This window comes from Poecilia mexicana, unplaced genomic scaffold (genome assembly GCF_051168715.1).
Source record: "Poecilia mexicana isolate PSO_F unplaced genomic scaffold, ASM5116871v1 scaffold_10, whole genome shotgun sequence".
Taxonomy (NCBI): domain Eukaryota; kingdom Metazoa; phylum Chordata; class Actinopteri; order Cyprinodontiformes; family Poeciliidae; genus Poecilia; species Poecilia mexicana.
In genome coordinates, this window is record NW_028263379.1 from 17,617,319 (window position 1) to 17,645,028 (window position 27,710).

Sequence of the window (27,710 nt, forward strand, 5' to 3'; positions counted from 1 at the left end):
TTGAACATGTTGTTTGGAATTTGTTTCTAAGTTGTTTATGCATTACATTGTTTTTTTTTTTTTTTTGTTCTTCTTTGGTACGACTGATATTAATTTTCAAAGCTTTGTCCTTCCTACAACATTTTTAACGTTTAAAATTTCATGTTGATTTTAGATGAATTCTAAAGGAGTATGCAGAAATTTTGTTGCACTTTTTCAGTGTAACTTAGTTGACTGATCAATTTATGGACATTAGTTTAAGTTGATGTTCTTTTAATAACAACTAAATTTGTTAATCCTTTCAATCTTGGGCTATTCTTTAAGAATCTGTTTACAGCACATCAGCTGTGAGACACCGAGGGCAGGTAACTGGACCACCCTGTGAGGATTTAGTAGGGCTGTGTAATAATATCAATTTTGCGATATATATCGATATTCGTCCGTAAGTATCATAACATCCAGCTGTCACCTTGCTCACTCACTGCTTGCTTCGCCAGGAGAGTGATTAGGTCATCAGGCTTAGAGTGATTCCTTCAGATGTTAAGTGTCAAGGTTAAAAAGGTATGAAACTATTCAGAGCAGGGTACTTGGTGCACTTTATTTACTTTACAAATGCATGTAAGCTACTGTTTGTACTGTTTCAATTAAAAGAAACATGTTTTCTCACCACTTCTTTGATTCATTTTGTCCAGCTGTCGACTTTAAGTCTGTGTCCATGTCCAACCAGAGCCAGGTATTGTGTAGTTGGTGCTTTAAATCAGTTTTCAGTTAAATGAATTCAATCCAACTCTATAACAGTCACAAAATGTCACCAAAATCACTCTGTCCCTCTAAAATCTTTCAGAAAATCGCAAAAGAGTATTGAATTGTATCGTTTGCTGAATATCACAATATATATTGTATCGTAAGCAGAATAGCATGTATTGTATCGTGAGATTATTGTATCACTACAGCCCTAGGATTTAGCACAGCTAACATTTGCACTTTCTTGTATAGGTGAGCTATAAGTCCCTCTGTGGGCCCAGCTTATTTGTTCAAACCTTTTCCATGTGATTCTTCTTTTAGAGCTGTATGAAAAGCAATGGCTGAACCAACACGGAGAAATAGGATAGAGGTTGGGTCATGTTAGAAGAGAAATAAAAATCAATACAGACGAAAACAAAAGCGAAAAGGAGAGATACATCCCCAGCAGTCGAAGGAACGGAGACTTCTGGAGAACATTTGCCTTTCTTTAACACACTCACTCTACAGATTACATATCTGCAAGTGAAATCACCTTGACTTATTGAGCAATAAACATTTAGCTACATGGAGAATCAAACTATCAAAAGCAAGATTACAACAACAAATTCAAACAGAGCAGCCGAACAGACACAGGGTCTAAACTCAGCAGGAAAATTGATTTCACATCTTTTCCCTAAATCTCCAAGATTTCTCAGCACCTTCTAGCCTGCATATCAAGCTGCCTTACCCTCAAGGTGGCCTTAAAAATCACTGACATGTGAAATCAGTAATAACTCCTTTCCCCAACACTGCCACCTTGCTGATTTAAGGCCATAGGTGAGCAGTTTGTAGACCTGCTCTATCTCTTAAAAGAAACCAAGCAGGCACCGTGAAACAGCAGTAATAAACCAAGATGAAAGACAGTGACAATTTCATTACGTCTCTAAATTAATGATAGCATCTGTCTCTCTCGTGCAGAATTCCCACTGGGGTTGGTTTTCGGTTGCATAACTGAAAACCAAAACATGTTTTAAGGTCATGTTAGTGAAGGAAGAACTGAGACAATTTGCATCTGAGACTTTCTTAGATGCAGAAAAAGTTGACAGGTTGAAACAGATGTTTAATTTATGCAGTGGCAGAGTCAGCAAATCGTCATTTAAAATGCTCAATCAATTTTAAGACAGTTTAAACAGCCAAGGGGACTAAAAAATATATTTCTCATATTTTACATGCTAAAGCATTTCAATGTCTCATTAAAATATGCCCATTCACACACATTGTTTGACATTCACTTATTGTTTTACTGAGCTAAATGTGCTGGTTTAGCTTTGCATTGCACATATTGTTTATTGTGCAGTTAAAATGACTTCATGTGCTGACAGGAACAGATAATCAAATTCTCGGCTTGTTTTCCACACATCTGCATTGTCCTTGTCTTCTAGTTTGTTTTCCATACTGAGAAGTGATGAATTTCCTGCAGTGACCCATTTGCAGCCCAGCGATTTCACTGAATTTCTAAACACAAATAAACTCAGGAACCGGAGAAAGGAACTGCTGAAGACAGGTTTGCATAAAGACACAAACAGCGCTGAAAAAGCCAAGACTCATTTGTACTAACTGAAGTCTCCTTCTGCTGTACAAGAAAAAGGCTCTAAACTCTGAGCCGTAAGAGTGAATATGATTTGTTTATGCTCGTAATGTTTCGAAGAGAACGGTTACAGTAAGCAATTGCGCTGGTACAATTTTGCAGTCTGGAAAACATTATAAATCCCTACCTTTTGAAAATCATCCAGATATCATGGTAATAAAAAGGAAAGAGCGCCGTCCTTGTGCAGATACGACTATTTGTGTTTGAAGTTGCATGGAAGCAAAAGGTCGCTGTATATTTTTTTATTTTTGCTGTCTTTGCAGACACACAATATCCTCCTCCAGTATTCACCTTGGCTGCATTTTATCAGATGCTTTATGTGATTGTTATCAAGAGGCTGACTCTGTTCTGGCACAATGAAAGTGAAGGTTCAGGAGCCGACCTCCACTAACTGAGCCAGCATAAGGTTCGGCTCATCCCAACAAAAGGTCTAATTTGTCTGTAGTTTATCAGAGAGCTGATAACCAGAGGCAGACAAAATGAAATGACCAGAGGAGTTACATATGAAGGCAGGGACAATCTCATGTCAGCACAACCTGTTAGAGCAAGAAACCTGCGCATCACTATTTGCCCACTTCAATTGAGATGTTATTGTCCACACGAAGGTTTTAGTCTTAACACTAGAAACAACTTGTACAATTAACTTAATTTGAACTGTACAGATTTTCTTTTTTTTATTATTAATAAAAAATAATTTTGCAAAGCATATTTTGTGAAGAGAGACTAGTGAGTTTTTGATAAAGGCAATGTGGCTTGCCACCAAGGACAACATAAAGTGTTGGGCTTCAAGAGCAAGCACTTGCAAAATGTGTTAGTTCTGTCAGCAATGTGTCAGCAACTCTTCTGCAGGAATACAGTGCAGCATTTTAGGTACTGAATAGATACACACAAATGGTGAGAGAGTGACAGGCAGGATTCTAAAGACAACTCGCATAAAAACACTGTAGGCATATCGCCATTGGCTGTTGTTTATTTCGTAATAGATCGGCAAGTTACATGTCAAAAGTCATTGTTTGTTGCACAACAGGCTTTATGATTGGCAGGTGTGGGTTGTAGGGGATTTAAGAGAAATGGTGAGCCCGGGGTGCTAGTAATCCAGGAACACACACACTGGCTAATAGAAACGTTTGCTACACAACCTAAAATAAGGATATCTAACTGATTTCAAGTATCGCAACTTTCTCTTATGCAATTCCAACAAATGCTAAAAAATACATTGAGGTTATTATTTTTATGAGACTGACAACAACAGCTCATCTACATATGACTTCCACCTGAGTGACCTGTCTGCAATAACAAGACACAAAAGTGACATTCATTAAGTGCAGCTAAGCACCAGCTCATGCAGAACGTTATTAAATCAAGTGAAGTTTATTATGAGGAAAAGCTGTTCGCAACAGACAGTATATCATCAATGAAATGTGTGAAGTGGGCCTATTTACTTTTTTTTTTTTGCTAACTAGAATTTGATAAATCTGAAAACTGCTTTCCAAAATTACACATTTTGCAGTAAATCTGTGCCAAGGAAGCTAAAGATAAATTATAACGGCCATCAGATCAACAGAGAGCAAACGACCACTTTACAGTTCCAAGGTTAACTGAATCAAGTTTGCTGGGCCTTCCGATGTTAATGTGACTGTGTTTAACGGAGCATGGTGTTATAATTAACACCAAGCTTTAACACACCATCACCGAGCCCATTAGGCTTCGGCTATGTCACCCTGGGGAAACGGTATGGGCTATGATGGGAGCCACTTAGGGACTGAATCACTAGCCTCATGCTAGACAGAAAGTCTGCTCTGGCGTCTATGTGGCATGGACAACACTTTATAAAACTATAATATTTACAAACAAAAACGGTGTTGTGTGAGATTAAGTGATGTTGAAAACGGTGCTACAGATATAAACAGAGAAACCTAAATAGTTCAATGTTTTCTTTGACTTAAGGCCGTCTTTTAAAGTCAGACGTTTATCTTAAAAATGACTCTTTTGATGGTTGATTACTTAGAACTTTAAAAGCTAAACTAAGAGTCTCTGACACTTTTACACTTCCTCTCTGCGTAGGCTTTCGTATCCACTCATGGTTTGCAAGACATAACCCTAAGGAACACTCCAGAAGAGAAGATATTCATGTTGTTCTTTCTGCTGCTTTGTAATCTTGCAAATAATAAAAGCATAAAAGAAGCTGTGTATCTACAAGCTCACATTCACAGTCCCTTGGCTGTGTGTATGCATGAGTCTGAATTCACCGCTGCAATGCATGCATCCGTCACACGCAGCGAGACTCATGAAACAAAGATGATTATCCCTGAGTAAACAATCCGCTGGCGAAAACCAAATTGTTCCCCAATGAACTTTAATCATACAGCTGCAGGGCCATGAGGGGGCGGCTGATGGACACTTGATGAAGCAGGGACATTGAAACAAAGCACCGCACTTTGACCTTTGGGGGAAGACTCAGCAGCTGTGATGTTTTTATTTTAAATTGTGACTTTCAAATCACAAATGTCATATCTCTGCCAGCAGCTAAGTATAGTGTTTTAAGGCAACATGTAGGCATGTTTATCTTATGTCCAATCTAATCTAATCTAATCTAATCTGATCTGATCTAATCTAATCTAATCTAATCTAATCTTTTAAATTATCCTACTCAATTGTAAATTCTTAGAAGTTGAATAAGATATCTTAACAAATAAGTAAAACAGAGGTGACAGTGTTACTGTCACCTCTGTTTCAGATTATAAAGTCATTAATCTGAAATGGTTAAAAGAGGAAATCTACATATTTGACCTTTAAAGCTGTAACATGTGAATTTTATGAACAATATATGTATTTTGAACATATTTGTTAAAACTGTCACTATGTTGCGGTAGCATACCATGAGACAAAAATAGCAGGGAGGAGGCAAGAGTGTTTAATGTTTTTCCAAGGACCAGCTGTCTCGTGTAATGACATAGTGACACTTTTCACAAATATATAAAACCTGTTGTTTATAAAACTTACATACTACAACTTTTAATACTCCTTCACACTATTTTGTATCAGCTTTTTGTCTCAATGTCAACCTCTCAAATGACATTCCCACATTGCTGCCATCTTCATAGTGTACCATATGCAGTTTGATCAGTGCATCAGTGAGCCTGCCACACAACCATCACGACTCTTAAAAAGAGAACTTCACATTTTCTCCAGTGCAATGGGTTTAACAAAGCAGTAACTCATCTGTCACAACAATTTCAACATCACTTAATCTCACACAACAGAATGCTGATACTTTACTCCCCTGCAGCATGTTGGAAGCTTGAAACTGAAACCTCTAACTCTGATTTATTTAGCCTGTAAATTGTCCATCTAATTGGGGCTCATTCAGGGGATGTAACAGCAAAAGCAAGGCAGTAGTATACCAGGTCATAACACAGAGGGACACTGTGAATTCAAACCTACTCACCAGGTTGAATAAACTTTTTTCACACTGTTAGCAAACAGATGTTTTTCAAAATGGCAAGATAAGAAACGGTGTGACATCAGCTGAAGTTAATCCAAAATCAGTATTAGCTTGATTGATGTGCATTGAAACCCACCCATTAAATGAATGAAAGCACAAACTGAAGTAAAACAAATAACAACACAAAGAGTAGATCTGCCTTAATCAGCATTTAAGACCATCTGACATCATTATTTCCTACCTCTGATAATGCAGATGATTCAAACCATTTCAACACATACATGAAATTTATCTGGGTCACTTGGCTAAGCTACTAACCTGAATTACTTCACTAGTACATAACCACAAGTATTTCACAGCATTACATAACAAGGATGGAAATGGATTTTGTAGTTGGCCAGGCTACTGTGAACCCAACAGTCGAAATATACTATATCTCTACCCACACATTCAAGCCTACAACCGGGGATTTACTTTGAGCTCTTTGCCATAAATCAAGCATCAGCTGATTGCACCAGTTACAACTGGCTAGGACAAACCATGGCTGTAATAAACAGTCGCCACATTTTACTGTCAGATTCTGTGTGCATATAGTATATCAGTCCTCCGGCGCAACAGCCCACCCTGCAATCCCTCCATCTGTATTCACACTGCTCTTTACAAGTGCAAGGAGTAGTGCTAATCTATCTGTGGTAGTTGAGTCCATCCATCACACTGGAAGCTGCAAATGACAGCCTTATTTTAGTAAAGGAGGAGAAGCAGAAAATCACATGACTGAGCCTTTGGAGAATACGGAAGAAAAAAAAAACTAGCAGCAGGAGGTGTGGTGGTCCTTTAGGTGTGGTGGGAAACTTTAGAAAGGACACATGCTGTCGTTATCCAAATATAAACCAAACTTGAAGCAGAACTTTCACTTTCCTCTTGAGAAACCAGAGAGAAAGACCTTTGAAGAGAAGATTATAATTATGATTTTGTTTAACCCATCGCTCTATCTCTCTATCTATCTATAATATGGTTGTGTATGTTTGTTGCTGAATGCTGTAGGCAAACCTAAAGAGCACTGTGTCTAAATTAAACCCTCCCAGAAAAGGTATTTTCCATAAAACAGAGCAGAAGAATGGGGTTCTCTTTTTATCTCCATAAATCAGATACAAACAAAAGTGATCAACAGACAATCTAAAAGCTCTCAGATAATGAAATTTAACTGCATTTTTTTTACTAGACTACTAGATTAGAAGTACAGGAAATTGTATCCACTTGAGAAAACACTGTATAGTAGCTTACCTTTGAAACTAAAGACAGAGTAAAGATAAAGTGATCAGGAGACTTTTAGCACTATTTAACCAAGCTTTAAAACGAGGCAGCACACAAAGTACACAGGAAGATAAATGAGCAGCCCAGACAACAGAGACCAAGCTAAAAGCAATTTCTCTGCTACCAGCCTGTGTTTCTTTTACGATTTTTTCTCCCAGTGTAGTCTTGTTAAACATGACTTTGTGGCACAACTCCTCTCCTGAACTATTTTTTTTTTTTTACAAATTGATTATATCACTGGAGTGCACCTTAAACCAGAGTGACAGAAACCTACAACTTACATGTGTAAACTAAACTGTGTGTGTTTAACTCCAACTTCTTGGGAAGAACAGAGGAGCATCTTGCAGCATCTAATGTCTTTGCAACAACACAAGCATGTGAATGAAATAGAAGAAAGGTGTTCCTGAAATTGTAATCAGAGATCATGACAGAGCTCCACTCAGCTGGCTAGGACACAAAATTTCATTACTAAATCAAAGACTAGGCTTAAAAAAGAAGTTCTTGTTAAAAAGCCGTACCCCACTGAGCCATTTTGGTATCTTTCTGTCATCATAGCAGATCTCTGGATCCCTTAGACGGATTTAATGGTGGAGAAGGTCGAGGAGGAAAGAAGCTTCTGAAGGAGCTTAATATGAGAAACATGTGTCCCACATGAAAGTGGCAAGGCTCTAAAACGTTCTCCACACACACTCTGAATTTATTAACAATGAAATCCCAGACATGACATTCAGCAGTTTAGCTAATCTAACTCGTGTTTATTTCTGACAAATGAAGGAAGAGGAGACAGAGTGACATAAAATAGTGTTGACAAAGTTGCCACATACAATCTCAGAAATCAAAGTATCAGTTACAAAAAACAAATGTTTTTAACATACACCTTCAAAATATTCACTCCCCTCCCCCAAGAAGGCTGTCTTATTATGGAATACTATACATTTTTGTTTTTAATAGATTAAAAAGTATAGTAAAGATGTTCACAATATTTCTAAAATGTATAAATTGTATTTTTTGTAGCACATTCTTTCAGCCAGACTTTTAGTAGGACTTTTCAGCACTTTCTCTGATTTCTCAGTGGTTTGATAAAACCCTAAAAATGTTGCCATTTTCTTGTTTATTGTTAACTTTTAGTTAACTTCCAAGTGTTAACTTAAAGATGTGTCCAACATTGCAGACATGTTTTTTAGGCTCTAACACACAAAGGAGATGGTGTATAAGAAAGAACAAGAATATCTACACCAATATTATCATACATAACATAAACGTATCACCAATTCCAAAGTTCCTATTCTTAACCTACAAATATATTTCGGAAAGTTTTTGGCATAACCACATGTTACATCTGAAATCTTTGGAAGGAATATATATATATATATATAAAAAAAAAAAACATCTGAACCTGTTAGTATGCTACTCTGCCCCCACTCACAATTTAGTCTCCAATCCTCACAATGTTTTAATCAGTACATGAACATTTTGTTCTTGCTGTCTTGACAGTGTAGGCTTTGCAAATTTAAAACAGATTTCCCCAACAATAGTGTTGGGTAATTTTGCTTCAAAGAAGCAGTAAATACTCAAATAAATTCGCAACAAATTGTTGTTTTTTTCCAGAAAAAAACTGAGCCTGGTAACAACCTATTAACACCAGGGATGTTTCACTCAGTGTGGATAAAAATGTCGCCTTTCTAACTTAACCCCATTCTGGAATAGAATAGCACAATGGCTGTTAGCTGTCAGCTGATTCTGCAGGTTAAACAAAGACACATGCTGTTCAGCTGTCAAGCCTGCAGTCTCTGACCTCAATCTGCTGTGGACTCATTGTTATTCAGATTTCACCAGCATCTTCGCACCAGGTAAAAGGTTAAAGATGCTGAAAACAAATTAAAAACAGATTTATTGCCTTGCTTGCTCAGCAGAAACGTCATTAATTATTCACTTGGTTGGAAAAACCAAGGGTGCTGGAAGTGGCACAAGATGGTGCTTTCTTATCTGTATTTGTATCTTAAAGTGGATTTCTCACTGAAACAAGGAGCTTCCATTCATGCATTAACGGCTCCACCAAACATCGCAGCTGTAACCAACATGTCTCCACGGAAAGAGGCTCACTTGTTTCTACAATGTTTAACTGCCTAGACACATCCCGGTTAAATAGGTACAAGTATTACTCATAAGGGTTCATTTAAGCAGACTTATATATTACTGCTGTATGAATGTTTTCAGAATCAACACAATTTCCAAGCACTCTCCCTGTGGCTTTAATACCCCAGCTGAGGGTTTAAGCCAAAAAGAAACGACACATTGTTTGAATGGAATCACTGGAATCCAGTGCCATTAGTGGACTGAATGGTTGACATTTCTCTCTGCTGACATTTGGATGGCAATTAATTTAAACCAGTGGGGTTGAAAATACCAAAAAGATTTTTGCCACACACAAAGAGTCTATAGTTATTTAGAGCTCAATAAGATGGTAGTTGAGAAAACCATTAGCATAAGAAACTATAAAGCGCAACAAAATTGCGGGCATAATTACACACCCTGATGTAGATTGTGATTTCTTTTTAACATTTATTTATAGGATAAGGTAACTTGTTTAGTCCATGACAAATGATCTGGGCTTCCTTTGGTCACCACCTCTATTCCTGACATTTTCCTCCATATTTTTCTTTCCTCTTCCTCTGTTCTCAATCTTCTTCCCTCCACTGGATCAGTCTTTCCTATCTGCCACAGATTTCCGAGCAGGCTGGTTTCAGAAATTCCTATTCATAGAATGTAAACGCTTCTGCAGACAAGCTGGTGTTTCCATTTCACGTTTAGCACAGATGAGAGTATGGGCTCAACGCTTAACCCTCTCGTCGCTGTTTCAGGGGAAACTCTGTGATTATAAATAAGATTTTAAAAGAATACAGAGAACAATGCCACAGAATTCACACCTCTCTTGAACTTTTTCACATTTTTCCAAGTTACACCTGTAGAAGCATCTGTGTTTTGGAAGGATTTTAGTGGTGAAGTGGAAGGAAACGGGTATAGGGTTCTTACAAATAAACAAATTCAAGCTTTTACTTTTTAATAAAATGGCAAACATTGTGTGTATTTGTAGCTAGAAGTTCTTTGAGGTATGTCTCGTCTAGGCTTCTACATCTAGATGATGATTTATATATTTGCACCCTCTTTGTCCCAAAATCACTGACACTCCTGGACGCAAATACACATTGCTTCAAAATAAAATCTAACAATTTTGACACGGTACAGAAAACCGTATTGTTTTTCTGCTCATCTGTAGCGCTGATGAAAGCATGCGGACATTTGCTGATGCAAGACAATGAAAAATAAAATAAACAATCAATTCTTGCCAAGCTTATGGCCAAATCAGACTTGCTAATTAGCTTAATGCATTTATACATGAAAGCAGACCGAAATTTAATTTTAACAGAGCTGTGACAGTGAATAGAGCGCACCTCCTCTCAGTTACCATCGACTTAATACTTCTGTCTGTTAGCAGCTTGACAGCCTGTGGGTAATAAAGTTAATACTGTCACTGGGTGTCTCGTCAGCTCTGTGCGGTTCTTTTCCTGTGGTGGAGCGCCTTATCAGGCCTCAACAGAACACTGTGGCAACTATGCCCCGGCCTCACTTCATGCAGCTTCCATTATTCATGTGCTTTTGCCCAGGTGAGAACAAACCCGGGATCAGAAGTTGGCAGAACGGCTTATGAGACATTTAGACGCAGCTGTGCATGCTGGGGTGAACAAGGGATGAACAGAGAGGGGAATAAAGTTGAGCTAACAACGTACCAGAGCAAATGATCTGTAAAGAGGCTTCAAATATGTTTATACTTTCAACCATGTTGCTGTCTGTCAGCCTCACTACAGTCTGAGGTCAAGAGGATATAAACAAGTAATTACAGACTTTTACGAATTAAACAAAAAGAGCAAAAAAAAATGTATGCGGTTAATTATCTACTGTAGCTAAATATCCATAAGGAAATTAGAAAAATGGATGCACAAAGAAATGTAGTAAACCGGCTGTGCCCTTATTTATTATCCTATTTCTATAAAATATAGTTTAAAGCTATGAAAAATCTTTATGTGATACATAAAATATACATTCTCTATATAAATCTATAAACATTTTGTCTGTCAAAGTGAAGAAAGACTAAAAAATTGTTTCTCTTAATTAACTTAACTCTACATAATTGCCGCCGTAAAAGATATATTTTGTTAAATACTCCCTGTGTGACGGATGCTATGAACATTGTGACGTTCTTCAAACAAACACTGCGATTAGTCCAGTTTTTGTCGTTTGTTGATATTAAGAGCAGACATTATGTTCAAGTATATCAGGCCAACACCTAAAAACACACAATGATTTTCCACACAAAAAACCAAACACAAAAGACTATTACTGTGTAAAGAGGATTTAAAAGGTGGGTTTTTCTCAGAATGAGTTACAGAATTACTTAGAAGTGAGAGATCAAGGCTTTCAGTAGATAACAGGAGGGTTAAACAGAATAGAGAGAAATTTGCTCTGTTTTGTCCTTTTGAGTTTTCAATCTCTCATTGAACACATTGGATTTGGAAATATTCCCTGACTACTGTTATGGTACTATCCGTGCTAATCTTAAAAAAGCTTCTCAGTTTTAAAAAAAATCTAATCATTACTCTTATCTTGCTAAAGGCTTTACAATTTTCTCTCACGACATCAAGGCACGACATCATCTCTTCAAATATAAATAGTTCAGGATCACTGATTAGCGCAAGGCTATAAAAACGTTGTTCTTACACCTTGAATATGACTTTCTAAAGAGAAATCAGCAATAATCTTATAAATACATTGTATGGACAGGTCAATATTTTAGCAAACAGCAGATTATTAATCACTAATTCCTGTTAAATCTGCATCTCTAATAGAGTTGAACCAGTTTTCTTCATCCATGCAGTCTTACAGTACTTGTGGTAAATATTTACTCAGATATCTTTGCAGTTCTGTCTGAAAAATCCTCAAGGAAAGACAACATGGACAAAAAGCCTTAATCTTTTTTACCCAAGGGCAGTTCTAAACTGGAATATGACACTATCACCAAGCAACAGGCATCTTGCACTTCTTTCTTCACTTTTTATTCTGAGAACAACATATTTTCTAAGCAAACGTTCTTTGATTTGACTAATTTTTTCTCAGAGTCCCAAATACTGTGGAGCAAACTGTTCTCTACTTTCACCCATGAAGCTAGAAATGAGTTGAAAAAGCTAAACAAATGAGCTAAAAAAGTTCATCCAGTAAAACTTAGGTAATGTATTTCCTCCCAGAAAACCAAACTTCTTTACTGATACTTGACACCAGTTTAGCCTCATTTTTCCATCCTTTTAATACATTCCACATAAGTGCACTAGAGCACGGTGCCAAGTTGATGGCATACCTGTAACTGGAATTTTCTATAAATATGCAAATGTGCTCCAAGTTATGTGAGAAAGCAATTTACACAATGCATAAACAGTACACTCTGCTAACTAACAAAGAACCTCTCAGAAAGAAATTGTATTTTCAGCTCCTGTACATGTGCAGTATGAGGCGTTTACCAGTCATAAGACAAATGCTTGATGTTGGAAGACTGACAAGAAATTTCTGAAAAATGAATGAATCCTGATTTAAAAAAAAAAAAAAAAAACAGCAGATAATTGTTAACCACTATTGAATATGCAGGCTTTAGCCGTTGCTGTTAATCTGCAACAAAACCGTTCCAGGTTGAAATCCTGGACTGTGGATCCTTACATTTTCATGTAAGGATTCTCTTCAAGTCCTTCAAAAATGCGAACAGCTATTGTCCTGTTTGTTTGTAACTCTGTGATTTACTGGCGACCTATCCAGGGGCGTACCCGTTCGCACAATGAGACAGGCGTCAGTCCCCGGTGACCCCCAAAGGATAAGGAGGTATAGACAAAGGATAGGAGGATGCTAAAGCTGGATTAGTGAATAACAGGATGGTGGACATGATTAGGGTCTCACTGGTATTAATGTTTTGCATAAGAAATACCTCAATTTGCTTTCTCTAACCCTAACTAAACATCAAAGAGCTGGTTTTTTTGGGGGAGCAGTCGTGGTTTTTCTGAATTTTACCTCATCCACAAAGTTTCCTAAATCTCTTTACACCAGCCACTGGAAAGCAAAATTACACAACAGATAGAAACGATAACACAAATGAAAGACTTGTCAGAGTCGTCTCAACTGAATCAACCTCAATCTCAAAGTATACAGAAAGAGACACTAACCTCTTATTCTCACCTTCCCCTTTCACAGGAGACAGAGAGAGGATAATAGTGTGAAATGAGAACATAAATATATTATTTATCAAGTTAAATTCTGGATGTATTTTACTATTCTGCTGGATGCTTTTGGTGTGAAACGCCTCGAGCTGCATGTTTTGTGGGACGTTCATGTCCATAAGTAAAGGGACATATCTAGAAGCCAACCCGGTTTCACGTTGGGTCAAAATCTGCACCACCTCTATCCAAAAAATCCATTTACCAGTTCAGCTTCAGTATATGGTACCATTAATAAAGCATGAGGTGTTCATAAGGCGTTACTAGGCCATTCGGTTATTCACTGTGGCAGGCTGTCCAGCAGAAAAAAAAGAAAAATATTAAAAATACAGAGGTAAAGCAAAGAAAACAGCATAAGGAGGTCAAGAGAAATCGGCTACAAAATATAGATCACGCTCTGAGAAAGTGGAGTGGGAAGAAAAGGTGGGAGACTTCGCCATCAGTGTGTCCCCAGGGAGGGGGTTCCTGTCCTCTATCTCGCTCTACAAAGTCAGAGCCTTTCTATTTATACAACGCTGTAATGTTTGGCATTTCCTTCAACGGGGGAGGTTATGGCCATTGTTTTCTTTGGCTGCTGTTCGATTGGCTCCATGTGCTGAAATGTCAGCAGCTTGTGGCTCTATTTGCTCGATTAGCTTTATTTATCAGTGAGAAAATATTGTTTGTTCTTTCTCATGATGGGAAATCTTGTCTGTGGTGAAGCAAAGAGTGGATTCAGGGATTCGGGCAAGAACCAATGAGCTCAAATAGCAATTTGATTAACTGAATTGCCCCCTCCGTCTTTTGTAGGATGCTAATATACAACATGCTACAGGTTACAGCACAATTACTGCAGTATGTGACAGATCTGCGTTTGCTTGTGGCATCTGCAGCAAACATAAAGCTGTAATGATGTGCAACATATAATAGTAAGCTAATCTGTAGTGCCAAGCAGTACCTCTTCATTTAAGCAGGGAAAAGCATTGCGGAAGTAATGAGACAATTCTTTATAAACAAAGCAAAAAGGAAAATAAAAGGAAAATAAGGCAATTATGCTCTTTGCAGCCAAAGTTTATGTATTTTTTGTCATTATTGAAACCCATTAGCATATAATAATTCTTACAAAGTAGTTCTAAAGGCTCTTAAAGGGCAACAAGGAGAGGAGACTTCGTTGCAGGAGAACATAAATGTGTAGCATTGATAAACATTGATATAGACGTCGAACAATATGATCCTTAAATAAATTTAAGGATCATAGACCAATTAAGAGGAAGAATAGACTGCCTCCTGGCTTCATTTGAGATCAATTCCTCTGATTTTGAAATAGTATTAGAGATCATCATTATGTTGTTTAAAGGGACAACTCCAACTAGACTTATGGTGTCTGGATCTGTACCTCTTTCTGTCACACATGGTTCTTACTCAACCTGAGAAAGCTTCAAAGCTATAAAGGTCACCATATGTGTCTTTTGTATGAACTATAGTCAGCTGAGCTTACAGCATCAGGACACAAAACAGACAGGAAAAATATTTCCAAAAGTCTGTTTGAGTTCAGAAAACCTCTGAAAAATGCTACACAGTCCAAAAAGACTGAGATGACTCATTTATAAGGAGGCAACTAGGGAAGTATCTATGCCTCTTTCACATTTCTGAGCTATTTTAACCGCAAACTTGAATGTATTTTGTGTGATAGGGTTGTCCCTAAAAGACATAAGTTTATTTTAATAAAATATAACTTTATTTTAAAGTTTTAGACTTTAAAATAAAGTCTAAAACTTTGTTTTGCATTTGTGTTCAGTCTCCAAGCAGGTTTACATATTTGGTGGGTGACTGAATTTTTCCTCAGTCTTAATGAAAAAAAAAAAATAACTCAAGCTCAGCCAAATTAGATCGAAAGCAACAATGAACAACAATTTAAGATTTTGCACCTGATTTTAAATTGGATCTAGTTCTGGACATTGACTGGTCCATTTTAACATAGGTATAAGAGCTGATTAGCCATTCCTCTGCTCCAGTTTCAAGAGTTAACAGTTTCTCACCATGTTAATGGTGAGGTTTGATTCTCACAATTTAGTTGTGGATCACTGCAGCTCCTCCAGAGTTTAGGTGAATGCAAGGATTGGACTATACTCCAGGAGATCTTCAGATATATTGCTTAATGCTCTTCTACAACTTTTTCCACTTTTATGAAAACTTCACCTCTCTTTTTTGAGTCAGTTTAAACCTTTTCATTTATTTGTTGGAAAGTATTGCTCACACTAAACAATAATCTCAGACTAAGCAGCATTTTAAAAATGATGGGGATCAGAAAGCTCTCCAGCAAGTGACAATGTAGGCCAATGCTGTTCTTGCTGAACCACAACAATTTATTAATAATAATCACACATTTCTCGCATCTGCTCAGAAATGCATGAGGAAACAGTGCAATACAAAAAGGAACATTTGTTAATTTGTCCCTTCAAGTGCCAGTCTTATCAGAAATCTAGAGCCCAATAAAAACTGTATCATGGTATCCTGGTAAATCTTCTTAGAACAGTTGTATTTATACTGAGATTAACTCACAAGGTGTTGCATTTAAGTCTTTTTACGCCACAAAATAGTAAATATTCAAAAGGAGTGAATACTGTAGTTGGTAAAGTAAATATGCTGTACATGTTGTGTAAAACACTAAATGACAGTCAATGTAAAAAAAAAAAAATTGTTGGGCATGAAATCTCCTAAATATTCTGGGAAACGTGGGAAAACAAACAAACAAACAAGCACACACATATTTAGTATTGTCGGTGTGGCCCTGCAACTGAGGTCAGCACAAATCAATAGCTAGTTAGTTTAACAATAGCTGCCCGGCCTTGCCTGTATTTTAAAAATAGCTGTTCCCCGGGGCTGTGCAAAACCAAACAGTATAATGGTGAAGGTCAACAATGCCTACTGCCTCATCAGTACTGACCTGAGGTGATCTAAGGACTTAAAAGCCAAATAAACTCACTGCAGTCCAGCCACAGTAAGTTAGATTGATTCTCCAGCAGGCAGGTTCAACTGATTTGTTAAATTCACAATCCACCTTCATGGAAAAAGTGAAACATAGTCGAAGAACATCACATTGTAGCTGGTAGACAGAAATAACATATAACCTCCTCCTGGAATTGTGGAGGATTATTAGAATTTATTGGAATCACTAGGATCTTATGAGAATATTAGAAATTTCAAACAAGCAAAATTCCTGCTGGTGCAAATGAGTCTTAGTCTGTCTATTTCAGCTCAACGCTGTTAAATAGATAAAAATGATGTGCGACAGTGCAACAGGTTTTCTTTGTGCTTGGAAACCTTTATGAATACTCTGGTAATGCAATAATGCGTAAAGCACGGAAGAAATCTCATGCTCATTTGAAGTTATGCAAATTGAATAACCTTTTGGATGTATTATGAATTGAAATCCCCTTTGAAACTAAAAACGCTCCAGGACACTGCTCTCTCATAAGACATGATGTCCGATTACCCCCAGGTCACCAAACTCTTCTGACCAGAACTTCATAATTTCACAAGAAGAAGAAGGTGTGGAGCGACCAACAGAAAGGCCTCTGGGTATGGCATTAAAAACTTTATCCCTGGCTCCTGGTGGACTGGAGCTGAGAAGTGTTTTTACTTTACTGGCTTCCACTGCTGCAGTCATGGGAAAACTAAAGTGTCCTGTATTGTCTTTATAGTCATGTAAAAAAAAAAAAAAATGGGTACACCCTATAATTCAGTAACTTCACTTACTACATTTGGCAGCAAAAACTTGAGGTAGTTGTTTTCTTTATGACTTTATCAGTCTCATGTTTCAGAGCAATCCTGGTCCAAACTTCTTTACAACATTGCTAAGTTTTGAAAGTCTTCAATGGTCCATTTATCTATAGCGTTCCCAAGTCCCATCCCAGGATTTTAATAAGGTAAAGACAGCTTTTGACAGACTGCCTCAGGGCAGCTGTGGCTACAATCCTGTAGCTTCCCACCATCAGTGTGCAAATGTGTGTGTGAATTAATGACTTTACCTAGTGTTAAGCACATGATAAAGTGCAATACAAGTACAAGCCATTTACCATTTTCACCATTTAATGCTCTGGACTTTGACTGAGCCAATGGAGCAACTTGATTACTTACTTTATCAGGAATGCTGAAAAAGTAAATAGGCAAGTAATTCTTTAATAATTGACATTTCTTTGAATAAAGTTGGCCTCAGTTGAAAACAAGCCCAATAAATAGCCCTCCACCGCCGTGCTTGTCAGCTGGTGTGTGGTGCTGGTGCTGACATGGCGTTTAGGTTTTTCCAAACATGTTTTTGTGCATCATGGCCAATTATCTCCACTTTGGTTTCATTTGTCTGAATTACATTTTTCTAGAGGTTTGGTGGCGTAGGCAGATGCAACTCTTCAAACCTAACTGCCTCACAGTATTACCTTTAGAGAAAACAACCGTTCTCTACTATACTGTTATGAAGATTTAACATGGTAAACTGAAGCTGTAGAGCCTAAGATTGTTTTGCAATTTTCCTGAGCACTGACTTTGTGGTAAACCAGCTGGGATAACAAGACCAAAGAAGACTGCCAGCAGTCTCAAATTGTTTCCACCAATGAATCATTTTTAGAACAGATTATTAACTTCAGATAATTTGAATATAAATGTATTATTATTAGTAGTTGGACATCAATTACTTCTGTAAGGCTACAATGTCTGTTAAGCCACATCTGTTTGCGCCAGTCCAGCAATCCACCAAGATTGTGTTTAAAGGGGTGATCATAATTCCTGATGTTCACTTTAAAGAGTTTTAATTATCACCATTTGCTGCTGCATTTCCCATCAAATATTATGGGAGCAAAGTCTGTGACTACTCCCTGCTCTAAATATGAAGGAGATGGATAGAGTTGAACTCCAGGAAGCAGTGGCTCATAATTGCAAAATCTTTGATTAGGACACTACACTTTGTGCCTAGCAAAACAAAAACAAGGCTGTGAGATGATGGTGATGGGTGGTGAACACTGATTGTCTACCGCTGCTGCCTCAGCTTGCCTTAGGTGCTTGAATTTACAACAATGATTAGACTATAAATCTCTGCTTGTTTTTTTTAATGTTTTTTTTCTCTGTTGGCAGAACAGAGAGAGATGAATCTAGAAAAAAAAGAAGGAGAGGGGAGCTGGATGTAGCCAAAAGAAAACCAGACATAAGGTCAGAAGATGAAGAGAAAGTTTGTCATTATGTCAAGGTCACTTTTGTTACACTTACTTTGAAAGTACTAATTTAACATAATGAACAAGTATATAGGAATAAGGTTGCTGAACAGAGTCAGTGTTTTGGATGTTATAAAGAAAAAGAAGCCAAATACAGGAGAAAGAGAGCTGAACGGACGGAGAAGCAAGAGAGAAGATGAGAAAAATCAACAACATAAAATTGTGGGAGCTACAATAACCTGGAACATGTAACTATTCATTTTTGAACATAAAAAAAAACATCATGTCTAAATACGTATTCCTCATCATATTCCATTTGAAAAATATTTTTCCCTGTGAAATAAAAATAACATTCATCTCTGCAACATTGATAGAAGATGTGATTTGAGTAATGATGGGCCAGTAGCACTTTATTTCCAGGAACACTTTTGGCTTGTATTATACAATCTATTTCTAGGATTGCATGTTCTCTCCTAACAAGGGCCATAAATCAGCTTTGCTTCTGCCGTTTCACCATTGTTGACAGCGAAGCCAGTTAAAACCTTGGAAGCTAAATTTTTGCTCTATTTATCCACAAAACATCTAATCAGGATCCAGAGAGAGAAACGGCTGGAGGTCAGATCAATAAGGAGGGTAAAAGAGGTGAATTAGATGTTGATAACTGTGTGCAAAAATGTTTGAATTGCAGCTTTGACCAGTTAAATACTGCAAAAAACGAAAAGTAGTCCTCACTGCACACCACAGTTTAGAAAACAAGTAAATAAGATGAGAAAAGGAGAGAAACGTGGAGAAAAAAATCTGAGTTGATGAAGCAACTGCAGGCCTTTGAACAGTAGAGCAGAGTAGAGAACAAAAACAACTTTTTGTTTTAAATTTATCGAGACCGAGACTGTTGTCCTACGCCTGCAACAAGTAAAAGAGTTGCATAAATTTTTTATCACAGATCCTCTTTCAACTGGAATTATACAATGTGCCACGTGAATTTAATTTTTTGTAATTTATGACTGTAAAGTTATTGTAAAACAAAGCGCTATGATTTAATATTTCACTTAGTAAAGGTTGCTGATAAGACAAAAAAATAAAATAAACATGCCGTATCCTCTCTGCAGTGAGGGAAGATGATAGGAAACAAAGGAAGATTTGAAAGAAAACTTTGACTAGTCCAATCAATTTAGGCTAAAATATATTTTTAGAACATTTTTGATTAGAATAAGAAGAAATCTTTAAAAACTATTTCAGCTTTCAAAAGATAACACATTTTTAATGATAAAAATAAAGCCCGTCTGTGTAATAAGGGAAAGCTTTTTGATAAATGTTCTTGGTGCTCCATTGTTCTACTATTCCATCTCAGAAGTAAAACTCAATATTCATTAGTCATCAGGGGGATTTTTTTTATGCAGAATTGCTTTAAAATTCAGGTTCAAAAGTTTGAAATTGTCAGATGAAAGTAAAAGAAACAATCTGATCTGCACTGAAGAAAAGTAGAAATCTTTTGAGTGGAAAACTTGTGTAACTTTCGAGACCCAATTTTGAACTCTGGATCACAAGATTACTCTTTGTCCTTTTAGATGCAACCAGAGGGAAGAAAAACAAGGTCCTCAAAGTTTCACAGCTTAACTGTCAAAGATGTCCTCTGTGGGTACAGTTAACAGAGCAGTACGTATTTAAAAAACTAAGACAGTTACAGATTTAGAAAAATCTGCTGCTAAAATGGATAAAAATCCCTCTGAGAAAAAGAAAAGAAAGAGTCTGTCTCACTTTAACAATATTCAGGCAATGAAATTCTCTAAAAGGAAGAAGAACTGACCCCATTTACTTCCTTTATACTTTCAACCAAAAAGGGAAAGACTAACCTTCCCATTCATCAAAGAAAGATTTAATTTAAGAAAAAAATGAAAATGACACTGGTTTTAGAGTGCTGGGATGTTTGGTGCAGCGCTTAATAATGTCCTAATGCATGCAGTGAACCTCCTATATCTCTGGTGGTCCAGAAATGCCCCTCGTTATGGACGTTCACTGCACTGAGTACAATGAAAGTATAAGAACAGAAATATGTGGGTGTCTACCACATCGTATATCTCCATGCTGCGTGGGTTTGAACTCCCACAGCTATTCTCTTGATCAGTGCTTCAGATTAAAACCATGCCCTTTACTGAATGAATTTGGAGTTTTCCTTTTTTTTCTTTTCCTAATTTATTACAGCCAGCTTTCAGTCATAGAATGTGCAACTTCTCCTCAATAGACAGTTGAGACAATTCATTTTGTTTCTTAAATATATCTGGCTTTTAATCATTTGGATGGTGTAAAGTGATCACCTGATGAGTACAACCAGGGTGCAAATGTATCCCTTTATTCATCTCTGAAGTCGAGTTTGACACTTTCCATTTAATGCAAATGCTTCTTGCTAATCCATGTAGTTTTGTTGCTCCATTCAAAAACGGATGTCGCTTTGCTAACCCCTCATTTTGTGGAAATCGGTTGGCGATTGGAGGCAGACGATAAACGGGTCAAACACCCAGGTCACTGGCAAGACTGAAACCCACAAATGTGATCTTTTTACAAACCATGCGACGTGCAATCAGGTGCCCTGACAAAAGCTTCAGTGTGGACATGCGCTGAGGATAGTGGACTCATCTTAGCCGGTGTTGGGTAGCACTATAGAATTTTAGCAAGCTATTTTGTTTGACATGTTGAGGCATGTCTGTGGTTCATACTGGCTGTGAGAGAGTAATTTAACCAGATAACAGGAAGGCATAACTGGAGTACAGCAAAGCTGCTCGTCTTAATCCTCTGTCGGTGATAGAAAAAGATATTTTTGGAAATGTTGGCAGCATTTTAGCAATCTCAGAGATACAATAGTGATTATTATTTTCCAGAGAAGGTACATGGAGACATCTGTTTTTATAGCTCTATAAACAGCTAAAATAAGCTGATAGTTTACCAGTTGAAGCCCTAAACTCAATCACTTTGGGGTTTTATAAATAGTTACACCCTATTTTACAGCCACTGCTTTCTCACCCAGAAGCTTTAAAATGTTTGCACTCTCAATATGAAGTTTGGCCACCTAGTTTAAAAAAAATACATAAATAAATTAGGGCTTCATCGCTAGTATAAAACAGACAAAAAGATTTTTAATCTTGTTGCAAAGACTGAGTTTTACCACAACACTTTAAAACCATCAACTAACCAGACTGATTTTGTTTTTAAATCCCAGTTTTTCTGATTTTATATTCCATATACATGTGTATAAAGAATAACAGAAAGGTGGAAAAAAACAAAAAAAAAACGTCAAAAGTTTTTAACAGACCCGAGCCACCTGACTGAGATGATTTAGTAGACCTGCTGAGAAGATTTAGTGGAATTTCTCCCTTTCTAGATTTGTTGCACAAAACTGGAATAATGTCACTAATAGCAAGGCGTGGAGCAGAGGGCAATGATTTAAAACCACAAGGAGTTTGAATGCATAACTTCTACTGGTATGAGCCTTGACTGCATAAAACTGTCCGCCCACACAGATTAACTGTATTTGGGTCCCAGTTGCTCCTGCCGTGATATTGTGTTCTTGTAAAGATATTACTGGAAGCTACCAGAATGGCCACCTGAAAGTTTCCTCAATGTAAAGGGGAAGACTTTCGGGGGAAGGACGTTTTAATGTCAGATGGAATTAGACATCAGACTCACGTTATACCTGAAATCAAGATGAAAAAGGTCTTGTCAGAGAAAAGGTGGCCTAACTTGAATTAATTAATGTAGAAGACAGGATTTTCCTTCAGATTTAGTGTGCAAGGGCATTTGAGGACATAATTATGTGTGAAAAAGACAACTTGATTTACGATCTGACAGAAACCTGAAGACAGAATGCCAAACTACGATACATGCCATAAATTATTTAACAGAACAAAGAGGGAAATCAGAGATATTTTTGACAGCCGACACTGTGAAGAGTAAGGACGTACTGCTTTGAAACTGACTTTTCACTATCTCATTATTTTCTGATCCTTTGTTATAGAAATGCACAAAGATGTCCACTGGGTACAGGCATCGCCCTGTCTTTTGTTTGATTGACTATGACCAATAATCAGCTGCCCTCTCTCTTGAAAATCTGATCTTTGTTCAGTGAGCACATAAAATGTAAGAGCTGCCAGACTATGATGAACAGAAACACTTTTCACTCAGTTACTGAGAGAAGAAGACTAATAATAAAAAAGACTTGTTAAATGGAAATTCTATTTTGTACCACACGTTGAGACATGTGAGTCAATCAGACCAAGAGAAATCAAGAGAAAAAAAGACGTCCAGCAGATAACAGGAAGGTTGAACGTAAAGTTTAATTGTACTGTTTTATACTTTTGAGGTTCTAAGCTATGCTTGTCATTGCAGAAGTTCAATTTTGAAATGATGGGAGCCTACTGGAAATCTGATCCATAAGCTGCTACTGTCTCCTAAGACGTTCACACGGGAGCTTTGTTTTAACAATAAACACCATAGATTAAGGTAAACAGCTTTATATGATGCAAATATGTCAACACCAAAACAATCTGCTTTGAGTTTTTCTAAAACAGAATTTAGTGACAGATCAGGACAAGAAGATTATATAACATTTCAAAAGATTTTCTTTTAATTTTGTAGATTCGAGATCTTAAAGAGAACCATGAACAAACTCACTAGGTCATGATTCACTTTTTATTCTGAGTGATTATATGAGCATTAATGTACAGAAGGAAAAACCAAGTTGGTTGTTTTTAAAACTATTGCAATTCTATAGAGAAAAGCGTGACTACACCTTGGGGCTCTAACAGGAAACAACACCCACTTTTCCTTGGGGTAAAGAGAGAGATGGATAGAATGAGACAGGGGAGAGGAAGGGAGGAGGAGCGGAAAGGGACCACAGGAAACAAGCCTATAGATAGCTATAGATAGAAAGACGGTCAGCAAAGCGAATGTATGGCATTTGAAGGTTTAAGCAGCAGCCTGGAGCATTGATTCTGCTCTTGTCTCTTTGAGATGGGAGCATCCATGAGTGTGCTGATGTGTAATCAGTCTGATGAGACGTGTTGTGTAATGGTACAAGACAGTAAGCTTCCAGACCTTCAGAAAAGCAGAAGTAGGGAAAGTACTTAAGGTGGTACAGAAATGCACTGACAGTGATTTTCCCAGCCGATACCAAAACTCAGGTTTTACACTGCAATCTGACCCTGATTTAAATTTAATCAGATTTTTTTATCTCAAGGACTAAACATGCATCAGGTTCTTTGACAGAGGTAGGGTTAACACCGACCATAGAGGATCGAGCCAATCTCTGGTTGACTGATTGTGGTGCATCTCTGTCCCAGTGTACTGACAAAGCATACACTAAGGATGACTGGGTTTGTATCTTAGTTCATCTTTAGCACATAGTGCTCAAACAGTTGCCACAGACGCAGTGGGAAAGAGAAAATGGATGAGTTATTGATTCAGACAAAGGTGGCTGCCAACGAAAAGCTAGACATTTTACAAGGCCAACATTATCAAATAACATGAGAGGTTAATGCTTCCCACCGTGCAACACATACAAAGGGACTCAAAGCAGCATGAACAGCAATCGTGCTCCCTCACACCGTCAGCTGAGCTCAGCAGGATTAGCAGAGCTCAGCTGAGTTTTATGTTTGGCATTCAGCACAAGCCACAGATAAATTATAGGTGACACCTCGACACCTCTCTGACAACTTTGTGCATTTTATCACAATTTGACACAGCCTTAATTTTGGGGAAGCATAGCTCACTTCACTGTTGCAGAGAAGGTATTGCAGAAGTTTTCTTATCTCTATAACCCCTTTTGTAGTTTACCAAGAGTACTAAAATAAAATTAAATGTGTTTCTTTTTTAGTATTTTGTGTGATAGCTATATATATATATATATATATATATATATATATATATATATATATATATATATATATATATATACTGCTCAAAAAAATAAAGGGAACACTCACATAACACATCCTAGATCTGAATAAATGAAATATTCTCATTGAATACTTTGTTCTGTACAAAGTTGAATGTGCTGACAACAAAATCACACAAAAATCATCAATGGAAATCAAATTTATTAACCAATGGAGGCCTGGATTTGGAGCCACACACAAAATTAAAGTGAAATGTTCCCTTTATTTTTTTGAGCAGTATATATATATATATATATATATATATATATGGTCTGTGTTGTGTACATATAATAATGGTAACTCAGGATGAGCTCCAAAAACCCACATCTCATTGGGAGAATCAGTAAATAAAGTAAGTACAGTTCTTTATAGGCTGGCAAAAAGAAAGTCATTGGTGATAAAAGCAAGTCATGTTGCAGTTTGTCATGTAGGGAACAACAAACAGGTAAATAAAGATGCTCTGGCCAGATGTGTACTATAAAACATTATGTGGCAGAAAATTAACTCTACCCACGAGCCTTACCTCGCCATCTCCATCCTAATCCAACAGCAGCAGCATCATGCTGTGGAGATGCTTTTCTACAACAATTGAAGTTAAGCAGAGTTGGTGGGAAGATTGTTGAAATTGAATACATGGTAATTCTGGGAGAAAACATGTTAGAGATGCCAAAAAGATGGGCGGAGGTTCACTTTCCTGCAGGACAATGACTCCAAATGTACAGCCATGGCCCAGTCAAAGTCCAGAACTAAATCTAACTGAGAATCTTTGTTGTTTTCTATGCAGCCTGGCTGAACTTCAGAAGGTCTGCAAAGAAGGAACAACATATATGTCTGCAGCCTACTCAAGACATGCAGAGCATGTAAAACAACACTCCAAAAAAAAAAAAAAAAAAAAAACGTGTCACTCTAATTGAAGCAAAAGGAAGTTCTCACAAAGAACTTCTCAATCATGCAGTGCTTTGTGTTGCTCTATCCCATGAAATGTAAATAAAATCAACTGAAGTTGTGATTGTAACTTGTAACAAACTGGGAAGAACGTTAAGGGAAATGAAAACTTTTGCAAACCACTTTAGATTTGACTTATAGAATCAGGGGTCTGTGTTAATTATTTTTGGTTTAGCAAATCAGGAAAAAAAAAAAAACATGTGTTAAATCATATATTAGAACAAGGATGACAGTAATACAGTTGTAGTATGTTGGCATTTAAGAAGCAGACAGCCGGCGCATGAATTTTCATTGAGATGTAAGAAACCCGACAAAAAAGACCAGCTGTCAACAGTTCAGTCACTGGATCCTGACCGGCTTTTATGCGTCTTTCTATGTCACTCTCATCACCAAAATGAGTGGGATCCGACAACTCCGTTGCGCACTTTGATAAACTATTACATAAACAGCAAGCATCTCAATTTAAATGCCATTATTTTAAATTATCTTCTAAAATAAAAGGGGAAACAATCAGTCTTTTAAGTTCCATCAGTAATTACCAGCAGCCTACCTCAGACATGATCATACGCTTTCGACTCGAGTCCACTCACGAGAAAATCATAAAGCCAGACGCGTCAAGTTAAAGAAAAAAAAAAAGAAAAAATCCCCGCTGACAGTGGGAAAAAATAACCACCGGCTCCCGTTTCTATTCCCGGGCGTCTCTCCGCCTGCGTGTGTGCGAGCGCAGCCAGAGAGCTGAGCCTCACTTCACACCAAGACCGAGTCAGACACCTCCAAGGGACGAGGGGAGGGGTTTCAGACACCTACCAGCTTTACGTGCCCGACGCTCTGTTCCTGTGACATCTTGGAAGTATCCCGAAATGATATAGGGGAGAAAAAATAAATAAAAAAAATACAGAACTCGGTTAAAGAGCTAGTCTGAGTACTGCAAATGACTCATTTCCTTCTGTTGGAGACCCCGCGTAAAGAACTCCAAAACGACAGCCCCCGGAGCGCTCCGTCTGTCGGCCAGACTCAGAGCAAGTCAGCTGCGCCGCTCCGCCGGCGAAAGCTCCCAGGCAAAGCGAAATGTTCAACTTTGGAAAAAACGAGAGAGGGAAAGAGAGCAAGAGGAGGAAGGGAGGGAGGCGGACAATCACAGGAAAAGCGGCTCCTCCTACCCTCTCAATACAAAACGCAGAAGCAAGCAGACACAAGGTTTCAGCGCGCCCCGCCTGAACTGCGGAGCACAAAGTGTTAACGCCTAGTTAACTCACTGAACGTGTGCTTCAGCTGCAGACTGCAGGTCACACTTTGAAGCGGATGCATTTAAAGAATTTCGAGGAGTCAGACAGTGAGGTCACACAGGGTTAATTCACCTTCATGGAGCCGTTTTCCACTAAGGATGACAAATGTGGCCACGTTTTCTTTTTTCCACTTTCTTATTTTGGAAAATGATGTAACCCTGAGCAATAAATGCAGATTCGTAATTAAACATCATAGACTTTTCATTATTATCATTTAGTAAAGCAGGAAACTAGAGAAATTAGGGCCTTAAATCCTAAATGGCCCGGGGACATCAGTTAAAATATTCATAGATCTAGACTTAAGCAGATATTTCATAATAACAGCTCTATAATGCTTTAATTCTATCAACCATCCTTGTGATGTGGGAGGGACAGGATGCATGGCATTTCTACATATAAAAATAAAATCAGAGAAATTTGTTGTGCATTTGTACACAGCCCCATTTACTGCGATGCCCCTGAATGAAATCCAGTTGCCACCAGGAGTCACCTAATTAGTACAAAGAATCCAGCTGTGTGAAACAGTGTTCACATCTATAGCTGTTCTGTGAGGGTCTCAGAGGTTTGCTGGAGAACATCATTAAACAAAGAGCATCATGAAGACCGAGCAACACAGCCGACAGGTCAGGGAAGAAGGACTGGAAATGTTTGAACCACATAAAACAAAATCCCAGTCTGTGAACATCTTACAGAGGATTGTACAGTCCATTTTCTGAAAATGGAAGGAGTATTGAACAACACAGAGGCAAAACTGTTTCCATGAACTGACAGACTGGACAGTGGAATTAATAAAACAACAAAAATGCATGTGGTTACTCTGGAGAAGCTGGGTGGTTCGACTGAAATGTTTCAAGAAGAAAGTTTTTGTTGAAGGGAAGCCATGAGATGGCCCACTTAGCAGTGGTGGGTGCATCACATTGGCAGGACGCTTTACTTCAGCAGAGGAAGG

At 37.7% G+C, this 27,710-nt stretch overlaps 1 protein-coding gene across 2 annotated transcripts in view; it reads right to left on the reverse strand.

The window, feature by feature from the left end:
* The window catches only part of mid2 (midline 2), a 100,496-nt gene extending 73,279 nt beyond the window's left edge, over positions 1–27,217 (reverse strand). Inside the window, exon 1 of one of the 2 annotated variants that reach the window (XM_014987236.2) lies at positions 26,283–27,217. The gene's annotated coding sequence lies outside the window, so the exon portion shown is untranslated. The remainder of the gene's footprint in view (positions 1–26,282) is intronic. The other variant, XM_014987275.2, reaches the window with a different exon arrangement.
* Between the last annotated feature and the right edge of the window lie 493 nt (positions 27,218–27,710).